Source organism: Juglans microcarpa x Juglans regia, chromosome 8S (assembly GCF_004785595.1).
Source record: "Juglans microcarpa x Juglans regia isolate MS1-56 chromosome 8S, Jm3101_v1.0, whole genome shotgun sequence".
Classification (NCBI taxonomy): Eukaryota; Viridiplantae; Streptophyta; class Magnoliopsida; order Fagales; family Juglandaceae; genus Juglans; species Juglans microcarpa x Juglans regia.
In genome coordinates, this window is record NC_054609.1 from 1,514,644 (window position 1) to 1,526,008 (window position 11,365).

Here is an 11,365-nt window from a genome sequence, read left to right on the forward strand (position 1 = left end):
TTGTGGTTTTAAAATCGTTTCCGTTGGATCATTTTTGTGACCCAAGTTATGAGGATTGGACCTCATTTCTTTTCCCTCTATTTTTCTTTTCCTTTTCTTTTTCTTTTCTTCTTTTCTTTTTTCTTTTTCTTTTTCTTTTTCTTCTCCCGGTTTCCTCCCCGGGGGTGCGCGAATTCTCTCTCTCTCTCTCTCGCCGTGCGTGGCTTCCTCCCCAGCCCGCCGCCGTGCGCCGGCGGTGGTCGACACCGCCCGGCTCCACCGCTCCCCCTGCCGCCGGCGATCACCTCCCTCCATTTCCAGCTCCTCCATCGTCGCCGTTAACCACCACGAACCCATTGAAGCCGCGGCGTTCCATGCACCACTGCGCCGCCGTCGCGCCACCTCCGGCCACCATCTTCCTACCACTTCATCCCCGGTCTCTTGGCAACCCATTGGACCCAACCCCAGCTCCGATCCGTCACCGGTGAAGCCCCACCAAGTCCATCTCCGATTTGCACTTTTCGGGCCTAAAACCGCCCCTTGCGCCGCCACCCACGGCAAACCACCACCACCACTAGCTTCACCGACCTCCCTAGGCCCTACCCTATCAATCTTGGGTCTTCGTTTGTCCTCGTTGAAAAATGGGTATTTGTGACCCACGGCCACAGTGTATTTTACACTGTGGTGTTGCTCAAACGTCGCCTTTTTCTACTTCGCGATCCTCGGAAAATTATTATATTGCACTGTAAGTATTTCTCCAAAGAACTTTCGTAATTTAAATGTATTTTTGCACTAACCCATTTCACTGTGTTTTTGGCATGCCGGACTGAGTCCGAGGAGTTCGGGGGTCGGATGGATTTGTGATTGGAGTTGTTTGGTTGATTTGGTTGATTGGATATTTGTTGTTGATGGGTTGTTTGGATATTGTGTTGGTACATGTGCATTTCATCATTTCATGCATGATCATGTTTGTAAAAGAAAACTGGGTTTTCGTGTATTGCATTCATGTTCATGTGCTTTGAAAAGCTATGATTTTATGTGTTAATATTTTTGGTGCGTGTGTATCACGACCCCAAGCCGAGATGGGGCATTAACTCGGTGGAGCTCCTCTGGTTACTCGGGAGCGGAATATACTGAGTAACGTCCCCTGGGTTGTCGCCGGGCGACAATGGGATCGGACGAGATGGTCTCGTGCCGACTCCGTGGTCCTTCTGCTGGCGGGGACTAGAGGATGTCTGGCCACGTACGCGCTGGGCGCGGAACTGGGCATCGCTCGTTGCGTAGTGTGAGTGCTTGGCCACGTACGCGCTGGGCGCGGAACTGAGCACCGCTGCGAAGCCAGGACGTGCGGATGGTCCATAGGGGAGACCATGGTGCATATGGAAATAATGCATGGTGCATTTGGGATTAATGCACTATTTTCTGGGAAAATAGTGCGAGTTGATTTTTTGGGTAAATCATTTTCTGGGAAAATGATTTACGGATAATTTGGACCAAAATGGGATTTTGGTGTGTGTTGGAAATTTATCATTTTCGGGGAAAATGATGTTTTGTGGAAAAATGCATGTTTTCATGTGCATGCATGTTAGTTGCATTTAATGCATTTTGTATTACATTGTTGTTTGGGTTATACTTACCTGCGAGACCATTTTGTGGTGTCGCAGATTTTGATGCTGATGAGGAGGAGGAGGGCGAGCCTGAGGAGACGACTCCGCCTGAGGAGTGATCTGGGATCACTCGTTTGTACATTTAAAACTATTGTAAATTATTTTATGGATGACTGTATAACTGCTATTTAAATCTTTACTGGTGTTTGATTGTAATTAAATTCTGGTACTTAGTTGACTATCCGCTGCGTTATTTTATTTGAACACTGTTGCATTTACACACACTGGCACTTCGTTGGGATGTGTGACCGTGTTGTCACCATCCTGGCGTCTCGATCCCTGTGTATTTTTATAAGGGGGATTGGGGGCGCCACAGCATTAGCAAGAGCGCGATACTCTGCTTCTGTGGATGAACGAGCAACGGCCTTTTGTTTTCGAGTACGCCAGCTGATGGGATTGGCACCTAGAAAAATAATGTAGGCAGTTGTGGACTTACGATCGTCAAGATTACCCCCCCAATCGGCATCAGAGAAACCACGAAGAACAGGATTTGTTTGCCGGCGTAGAAGAAGACCAAAGTGAATGGTGTGTTTGACATATCGCAAGAGCCGCTTGACATGTTGCCAGTGGGAGACAGTTGGTTGATGCATGTACTGAGCAAGACGATTGACTGCAAATCCAATATCTGGACGCGTAAGGGATAGATATTGAAGGGAGCCAATAGTGTGACGATATTCAGTGGGATCACAGTGTGCGGTGCCATCATTGAGAAGAAGCTGAGCAGATACGGCCATAGGTGTTTGGACTTCTTTGGCACCAGTCATCTTCAACCGAGTGAGTAAATCATGGACATACCGATTCTGAGAGAGAAATAGACCTTGCTTCACTGGTATAACTTCCACTCTGAGGAAGTAATGCAAGTCACTTAATTCTTTCAAGGAGAATTTGTTGCCCAGGGACGTGACAACGTGCTGCCGAAATTGAGTGTTATTGCCGGTGAGAATTAAGTCATCGACATAAACCAGAATATAGAAAAGAATGCCATCCTTATTGTAAATGAACAGAGAGGGGTCTGACTTGGAGTGAAAAAATCCCAACTCCAACAAACCAGATCGCAAGGCAGTATACCAGACTCTAGGAGCCTGCTTGAGACCGTAGAGGGATTTTTGAAGGGCACAAACATGTTGAGGATGAGCCTGATCAACGAAACCAACTGGTTGTTGCATGAAGACTTGCTCGGTGAATTGGCCATGCAGGAACGCATTATTAACGTCCAGTTGATGGAGGGACCATCCATTAGAAAGAGCCAAGGAGAGAATCAACCGAATGGTGGTTGGTTTAATCACGGGGCTGAACGTCTCAGTGTAGTCCACACCCGGACGTTGGTTAAATCCTTTGGCGACGAGATGCGCTTTGAATCTGTCCACAGTACCGTCAGGGTGTCGCTTAACGCGAAACACCCATTTACATCCAACTAAGTTGGATGCAGGGGGTTTTGGAACAAGCTTCCAGGTGCCATGAGAAACCAACGCAGTGAATTCATCGGCCATGGCTTGGGGCCATTGAGGGTCCTTGAGCGCTTGAGAAACACATGTCGGTTCCAAGGTGGAAGCAAGTGGATGCTTGGTGGTAACTGAGAGCTGCTTGGGACAGAAGATATGGTTCTGAGCTCTAGTAACCATAGGATGGGTGCGACGAGGTAGTGGGGGTTTCTGCAGGCAAAGGAGACTCAGTGCTAGAGGAAAAAGGAATGGGAGAGGTTGAGGACATACCTGGAGTAGAGATCGGAGTGACGGGAACAGGCGTCTCTGCTGTAGAAGATGTGAGAGGCAAAGGATCCGAAGCAGGAAGAGTGATAGGAGGCACTGGGCAAGGAGCTACGATAATCGCAGGGGAAGGGACAGGAACGGGCTCTGGGACACGAGGAGGTGTATCTTTGAAAGGAAACACATGTTCATCAAATGTAACATGTCGAGAAAGATATATCTTACCCGTGTGAAGATCCAAACACTTGAAGGCATGTTGAGTGAGGGAGTACCCCAGGAAAACACAAGGTTGGGACTTCGGTTGGAGCTTGTTGGTTCGGTAAGGAACAAGCCAAGGATAACATTGGCAGCCAAACGTCCGTAATTTGTGATAGTCAGGGGCTCGACCAAAGAGTGCTTCAAATGGACTTTTGCGCACGAGTAAGAGTGTAGGAAGACGGTTAATGAGGTAAACCGCAGTGGCTAGAGCATGGGTCCAATAATTTGACGGAGCCGAAGCATGATGAAGTAGAGTCATGCCGGTTTCAACAATATGGCGATGGCGACGTTCAGCCGTGCCATTTTGTTGAGGAGTGTGTGGGGCAGTAGTGTAATGACTAATGCCACGACTGCTAAGAAATGATCGGAGTTTGATAAATTCACCACCATTGTTGGAGTACAAATTTTTAAGTTTGCTTGAAAATTGATTTTCAACCATGGAGGTAAATTGCACAAACGTAGCGTGAACATCAGACTTATGCCGCAATGGATAAAACCAACAGTACTTAGTGAAATGATCAACAAGCAATAAGTAATATTGATAACCATCAATGGAAGGGACGGGGGAGGGTCCCCACACATCGGCATACAAAAATTCAAGGGGAGTAGTACTCTTGAGAGACGTAGAACTAAAAGGAAGCTTATGCGATTTATTGCATTGACAGGAAATACAAGACATTGGAGAGTTAGAGGGAGAAACAGGTAAGGCATGATTGCGAATAAGAGAGGACAAAAGTTTTGGAGTGGGATGGCCCAACCGATGATGCCAGAGAGCAAAGGAGACACGAGTTCCAGTTAGCCGAATGTGATTTGCTTGAGAAAAAGAAGAACTGAATGCCACTGGATAGACCCCGTCTTCACACCTACCGCGCATGAGAACTGCCCCCGTCGTCCGTTCCTTCACAAGGTAAAAAAGAGGATGAAACTCAATGATAGCATTATTGTCATGAGTAAATTTGTGGACAGATATCAAGTTTTTATGAATGAGAGGCACATGTAAGGTGTCCTTTAATGTGAGGGATCGGGAAGGAGAAGAAATGGTAGTGGAACCAATGTGAGAGATCGGCAAACCTGTACCATCACCGAGAACCACCTCATCCTGTCCCTCATATTCTGAGTGAATGGAGAGATTGGCTAAGTCGGATGTGATATTGTGAGACGCCGCAGAATCAAGGAGCCATTTGCCTTGGGTTGGAGATGTCGAAGTGGTACAATTGGCAGCAAGGACGAGAGTGAAGTTTGAAGCATGTTTTAGCAGTGTGTCCAGATTGATCACAGATTTGGCAAATAACAGGAGGCTTCTTGGTTCCAGATTTATTGTTGAGATGCGGTTTGGAGCGAGATTTGTGATTTTTGAATCGGCTAGTGGACTGTTTCCGTTGAGAAGAGTTGGCTGTGACAACAAGAGCGGAAGCATTGCCATCCATGCGTTTGATATAGTGCTCATGACCAATGAGCAGATCATGTAATTCGGCAAACGAAAGAGCAGTCTCTCGTGCGCGAATTGGAGCCACCATATCTCGAAATTTCGAGCCAAGACCATTAAGAACGTAGAGCGTCAAATCATCATCCGAAACTGGTGCATCGATGAGAGAAAGTTCATCAGCGATCACCTTGACCGCATGAAGAAATTCAGATACCGTGCGAGAACCCCGTTGGATAAGGGTTAAATCCTCCTTCAACTGCATGATACGAGCCTGAGATTTGCTGGCAAACAAACAGGCAAGATGTTGCCAAGTAGCACGACTTGTGGTGGTCGTGGCGATGAGAGGCATTACGGTCTCAGAGACTGAGGAGAAGATCGCATTGAGCAGCAACTGGTCCTGTCGATACCAGTGGGCGTAGCGAGCTAAGGCAAAGGAAGAGGACTTCTCGGTAGGCGTAGGAGGACACGGAAGTGTACCATCCAAATAACCCATGAGATCATAACCAAATAAAATGGTTATGAAGGTTGCACGACAGGAGGGATAATTTGAGGCAGTAAGTTTAAAAGGTAGTTGGCTAGAGGTGTTGATGGTAACCAAAGGTAGGTCTGTAGAAGGATCGGAACCTCCCGAAACAGAGTGGGGATTGGAATGGACACTGGACGACAAAGTGCAGAGGAGGATCGTTGTTCTCGTGAGAGAAGAAGACCTTTTGATACCACAAAAGGTTTATGCAAGTAGTTTGCAGAAAAGCTTAACTTATTCTCATTATCACAAGACAATATATATTACAAGGCTGTAGCTAAATAAGGAATGTACAACTATAAGGAATGTACAGCTATAAAAGGAAACTGCAAACAGAGTAATTACAATCCAAATTATAGTAGAGAGAAATCGGGGAGGACCATGAATCATGGGATTGATGAGAGTGATGCGTATCATACTGATTCTCTTATATTTAATTTGTTTTATAACTTTTATAACCTATTTTAATTGGGAAATTAATTTTTTTTAGAACTTTTATAACCCATTTTAATTGGGTATTTAATTTGTTTTACAACTTTTATAACCCATTTTAATTGAAAAATTAATTTTTTTTTTACAACTAATGGGTATTTAATTTTTTTTTTACAACTTTTATAACCCATTTTATTTGGGTAGTTGGGTATTTCATTTATTTTTATTTTTTATGTTTGATGTTTGATCATTGATGTTTGATCTACAACTAATGGGTACATAATTTTTCTTACAAATTTTATAATCCATTTTATTTGGGTAATTGGGTATTTCAATTTTTTATTTTTTTTATATGTTTGATGTTTGATCTTCCAACTTCCAATATATATGTTAATGGTTGGATGCTAATTATTTGGCATGTTGCTATGTTTGCTTTAATTTTAGATTTTTTGCTTGCTTGTGTTCATGGATATGCCAGCAGATTCTAGTACGAGCTCTCATTTCCATGCTCAAGGTACCCTTACCCTTACACCTGCCCCTTCTCCTATTTCTATTCCTACCCCTACCCCTGGCCCAACACCTATCCCTGCGGCATCTTGCCCCGCCCCCAAGCTCAACCAGAAACCTGCTTCCATAATTTGGGCTCAGTTCACTAAATTAGAGGAGTCCTGATCCAAATAACCTCCAAGCCATGTGTAACCATTGTGAAAAAATCTATTGATGTCATTATAGGAAACATGCCACCTCACAATTAAAGGTGCACTTAGAAGAGTAATGTAGAAAAAGTCCAATATTAAGATCGTTACAAGAAAAGAGCCAATTTAGGCTAGAAATTGGACTTAAAAAAATGGCGGAAGAGACTAGTGGGGGTGCAACTTTGAGGGGTATACAAAGTATGATCCTGATAAATGTAGAAGACACCTAGCTCGTAGGATCATCATGGACGAGCTACATTTTCAAGTTGTTGATGGGAAATGGTTCCAACTGTTTACTCGCTACTTGAAACCATTGGAACCAAGATTTAATATTCCTTCTCGCCACACGGTGGGAAATGATGTAAAAAAATATTTTTACACTGAAAAAGAGAAGTTGATGGGTGAATTGGCCGGTCAATTTGTTTATCTTACTACTAATACTTGGACATCAGTCTAAAATTTTAATTATATGTATTTAACTGTGCATTTTGTTGATTGTAATTGGACATTGCATAGAAAATTATAAAATTTTGTCAAATTACCGATAATAAGGGTGAGATAATTATGAATGCCTTAGAGGCCGCAATAAAGGAGTGAGGGTTGATCCGAGTTATTACAATCACAGTTGATAATGTATCGTCTAATGATGTCACATTAGGACATCTAAAGACCTATCTTAGATAGGCAAATAAGACAATCTTGGGTGGAGAGTGTTTGCATGTGAGATGTGCGGCACATATTCTGAATCTTATTGTTACTGATGGTTTGAGGGATCTTCATGACTCAATTGCTCGGGTCAGGTGAGATCTTCTCCTTCGAGGTTGGAGAAATTCAATATTGCTTCAAGGTCTGTGGCCTAACATCCAAGAAGGGTCTTTGTACTGATATGCCTACACGATGGAACTCAACGTTTTTTATGTTGGAGGCGGCCCAAAAATATAAGTTGGCATTTATACTATTGGGTGATGAAAACATCCAATATGTTAAATATTTTGATGATCAACGGGGATTTGGGAAACCCATAGATGATAATTGGGAGATTGCATATATTTTTGTGGAGTTTTTAAAGCTTTTTTATGAGAACACCGCGACGATATCTGGAATTTTGTACCCTACATTCCATCAATTATGTCAGCAAATATGTAGGGTAAAAGAAGAATTAGATGACATGGTAGCAGGTGGTCACTATAGGTTGCGGAAGATGGCATTGATTATGAGGTCAAAGTACGACAAGTATTGGAGAGATTTTAATAGGGCTAATATTTTGTTATATATAGTTGTCGTCCTTGACCCGAGATTTAAGATGGATGTCATGGTATTTGGATTTGGCCTTGCGTACGGGCAAGCATGGGCGGAGTTTATTGCAACAAGGGTTTGAGAATTGATCAATGAACTCACCGCCACAACGCTATCCCAAATTGAAAATTTATTAGTTATAATTGTTAATTTACAATTAAGTGTAATGTTGCTACAATAATTAATAGTACAATTTGTAATATTTAATATTTTTATAGGAGTTTATAATATTGTAATAGTTTAAGTTTATTAGTTCTCTTAGAGTCTTAATTTGTATAATAGTAATTTGTAATTTGTAATAGTTTAGTGCCTTAGTGATGATTATTACTTAATTAGTTAGTAATAAAATTTAGTATATAGTTAATAGTTCTATCTATATATATGTATCTTTTTTTTTCAATTTTTAAATATATTTATTTATTTATTTCAGTTAAATTATGTGTCCAAAGTGGTCCAAAAATGGATTCTGGGCCCAAAGTAGCCCAAAAATATATTCTGATCCATTTAGGGCCCAGAAAAATGAGTTAGGTTGAAGGCCCAATAGGGGGCGGGGGCTGGGCGGGCCGCGGGAGGTGGGGGGGGGGGGGGGATGGCGGACGGATGACCCCCGCACCCCGGCGAACGGGCGGGGTACCCTGCCACCACATGGACTGAAACCTAGAGTGAAAGAAAGAAGCAAGGACTAACCCATTTCTACAAAGCATTTGGAGTGGCTGAAAAATGCCCAAACTCATTTCTGCAGAGGATTTCAAGTGATAAAAAAACACCCAAACTGGTGCTCGACTACAGAGCATTTCGACTGAAGAAAGCGAGGTACCAACTAACTATAAACCATTTTAATTTTTGGAGGAGAATTTTTTTAATTGCTGGAATACTCTTGCCCGAAATGATGGCAAATGGAGTGTCATTTATAAAAAATAGCAATGGGCTTGAGAGGGATTTGTGTAAGTTGGAAGATGAAAGGGGCTGAATGCAAGTGGTGGGGGTATCAACTATTGCTACAAGGACTTTAAAAATGGATTAGGAACAATCATATATGTGGAAATTAAGCATCGATATATATATATATTTTTAATTCCTAGGCAAATCTCAATACAATACAAGAATAAAACAAAGCTAATGGAGGTTTGAAAAAAAATTTGGAGGTCAAGGAGGTAGCTGAAGATTGAAGTAAGTGTGAATGGAAGGTATACGAGAATGTTGTTGCGCGTTTGAAATCGAAATCGCTTCTTTCCATTTAGTTTTGGTGTGTGAGCTGCCTTCCGTTTTGTTTTGGTCTGTGAGAATAAGATTGGGGCATGGTGAATGAATAGAGGTCGCTGGCTTCAGGAAGGAGGAGGGACGTCGATGGTATTAAGGTTAGGGAGAAGGGGACGCAGGGAGAAGGAGAAGGGAGAAGCCTCTCAATTTCACTCTGTCAAAACAGTGTGTTTTGAAAAACTAAATGAAACACACCGTTTCTCTTAATCTCACTTCCCTCATTTTGTCTCTCGATTTTTATCTCTCCTTTAAATGAAATACACTATTTCATTATAATGATGTGGCGATTACACACCGGTTGTGCGGGCCAAAAAAATATATTTATATAAAAGATGTGTTTTACACCACCAACTATACGGATAATCTATAGCAAACATAGGGGCGGCACGAGATGCCTTGGAGACATTCTGATACTTTAAGTCATCGGATACTTGGCTTTGCTAATTAAGCCATATCGGATATTGCTGGTGCAAGCCATATCGGATAATTGGCTTTACTAATAATAAAAAAAAGTAAATATCTTTTTAAATAAATATTATTTTATTATATAATAAATATTATTTTATATTATTATATAATAAAAAATTGAATAATTCATTGTTAGAATTTGATGTGGATGGCTACAATGTTAAAAGTGATTCTGACGCATTCTGTACCTAACCTTGCAAGAGGCTTTTGTCTCGTGCACCCAACACGTTGGATGACAGCTGGTTACAGTTATATATTATTATCTCTTTAAATATTTCATTTGATATAACTGGTTACAATTATATATTATTATCTCTTTAGATTTTCCATAAATCTTTCCTACTTACTTCCTTGAAGTATTTGCATTGCAGTAGGCCCCGGCTTTTGTCTCTTGCATATCTGGTGTGAAATCGTATTAATGTGTCGCATATATATTATATTATATAGTTTAACTCTATTTCGACTAGTCAAATTTATCGTATTTTATTAAATTTATCGTATCAAAATTTTAAATTTTAATAAGATTTATTAATATAATAGATTGTGTCGTGTCAATCTATTTTATTTATATAAATTTCGTATTTAAAAAAAGAATGGGATCTATTATTAAAAAATTAATTTTTTATATAAATCTCATATTTATTTATTTATTTCAAAATAATTATTAAACACTTACGCATTCCTGACTACATATTATTTCTCAATTATATATTATCCATCTAGATTATCATAGAGCGTTCCTAGCCACCTTATTTTGTTTTATTTTTTATTTTTATTAAATTAATTGAGTTTATGTAATCAGTATTTTTATATCACATTTATTAGAAAAATAAACAAATAAAATTTAGTGTATAACTAAGGGGATATTTAAATAGAGAAACGAATCATTTCATCTCATTTTTATTATTATAATTTTTCTAAATTTTTATATAAAATATAATAAATAATTTAATTTTTTAAATCTTAGAATAATAATCATATTAAAAAATATTATTTTAATAATATTTTATTAAATTCACCTAAAATAACTCTTAGTGTCTGGATGTTGAAGTGAGTTGAGTTGAGATGATAAAATATTGTTAGAATATTATTATTATTTTGAGATTTAAAAAAGTTGAATTGTTTATTATATTTTGTGTTGAAATTTGAAAAAGTTATAATGATGAGTTGAGATGAATTGAGATGAATTTAAAATCCAAACTCAATTTTATGTCAAAAATAACCTTACTAAAAAATAACATGAATTTCCATCGACATGAATAAAAATTTAAAAAAATTACTTTTTAAAAAGATGATTTCAAATGGTGGAAAAGTCATGAGAGAGATAGAGTGCGTATTACGATCAAACGATGGGGGTTCTTTCTTGAGTTTAGCTATCAAATTCATTTTAATTCATTATTATAATTTTTTTAAATTTTTTTATAAAATATAATAGATAATTTAATTTTTTAAAATCATAAAATAGTAATAATAATATTAAAAAATAATATTCTAATAATATTTTATTTAACTTTCAATTTTCAATTCAACGCAACTTAATTTAACGTCTAAACACAACCTAATATTGATGTGTGTGAACCAAAAAAATATATTTATATAAAAAATGTGTTTCACATTAGCAACTATACGGATAATTTATAGTAAATGATGGGGCT